Raw genomic sequence first — 1393 nt, forward strand, 5'->3', positions numbered from 1 at the left:
AGACTGAGTGAGTGATAGAGAGAGAGAGAGAGACAGAGAGAGAGAGACTGGAGTGGAGTGAATGAGTGAGTGAGAGAGAGACAGTCTCCTCTTCTATACTCTTTCTCTACTCACGTCATCACCAGTCCCTGAGGAGAGAGAGAGTGTGTGACTGAGTGAGACTTGAGAGAGAGAGAGAGACTGGAGTGAGGGAGGAGTGAGAGAGAGAGAGAGTGAGTGAGAGAGAGAGAGAGAGAGAGAGAGAGAGAGAAAGAGAGAGAGAGAGAGAGAGAGAGAGAGAGAGAGAGAGAGAGAGAGAGGAGGAGGAGAGACTGAGAAGAGAGAGTAAAATAACAATACTATAGTGGCGATTTCAAACTCAAGAGTGCACCCTCACCAGCGTTTGTTTCCATTTGGAGAGAAATAATGTGAGGATTTATGTGGAAATTTTAGCAGCCACGCGAAATGACACAAAGTAACAAAGTGGAGGGAAACAAAGTAGCCTCTCACGGCGGGGGTGGGAACGGTTAGGTCGTTGTGTCTGTCCGCGCTCCAATTGGATAAGGCCACACCGGCCCGGGTGGCCAATCGCTGCCTCTCTTGTGGAGAGATGGGTACGGGCTATCGAAGTGAGCGAGAGGCTCATTCAGACTTTCTGTGATTTCTCAAGCTACCAATATGAGCGGAAGAGGCAAAACCGGAGGCAAGGGCCAGGCGAAGGCAAAGACCCATCCGTGCGGGCTCAGTTCCCCGGGGCCGCGGTGCACAGGTTGCTGCGCAAAGGCAACTAGAGCGGTAGGGCGGACAGTATGGACGCCGGCTAAAACTGACTGCGAGATCCTGAGGAATGTGGACGGCAACGCTGCCCGTGACAACAAGAAGACTCCGTATCATCCCCGCTCACCTGCAGTGGGTCCAGAACGACGAGGAGCTGAACAAACTGTGGCGGTGTGACATCGCTCAGGGTGGTGTGCTGCCCAACATCCAGGCAGTGCTATCCCAAGAAGACCGAGAGCAGGCAGTCAAAGCAGTAAATTCGCTATTGCGACCTTAACTTGACTACAACCCCCCAAAGGCTCTTTTTAAGAGCCAACCACCTAGCTCTCCAAAAAGAAAGTATCTATGACCACACATGAGTGGGTGTATAATAACTATCGAATTCGGTGCCCACATGAGGCCCTTGCATGAACAACAACAACACTAGGCCCGAGCAGGTAGATTAGATAAACGTGCTATAAGATGTACTGACTTTGCGACCATTAGACATAAAGGGTAAGGAGCCCATATGAGAAAGTAGGGCGATATAGAAGGGAGAGAGTGGAAGGGCCATGCAAAGGGGGCGGCGCCAAGAAAAGGGGAGGGCCTATTGGACAAAGAAGCGCGGCATTATTGTAAAGGGGTCCCTATTGCGCGT

The 1393-nt window shown here is 51.5% G+C and overlaps 1 pseudogene; it reads left to right on the forward strand.

Moving 5' to 3' along the window:
- The first annotated feature begins 657 nt into the window (after nt 1-657).
- Nucleotides 658-1033, forward strand: LOC123486410 (annotated as a pseudogene).
- Nucleotides 1034-1393: the final 360 nt, after the last annotated feature.

This window comes from Coregonus clupeaformis, unplaced genomic scaffold (assembly GCF_020615455.1).
Source record: "Coregonus clupeaformis isolate EN_2021a unplaced genomic scaffold, ASM2061545v1 scaf1194, whole genome shotgun sequence".
NCBI lineage: Eukaryota > Metazoa > Chordata > Actinopteri > Salmoniformes > Salmonidae > Coregonus > Coregonus clupeaformis.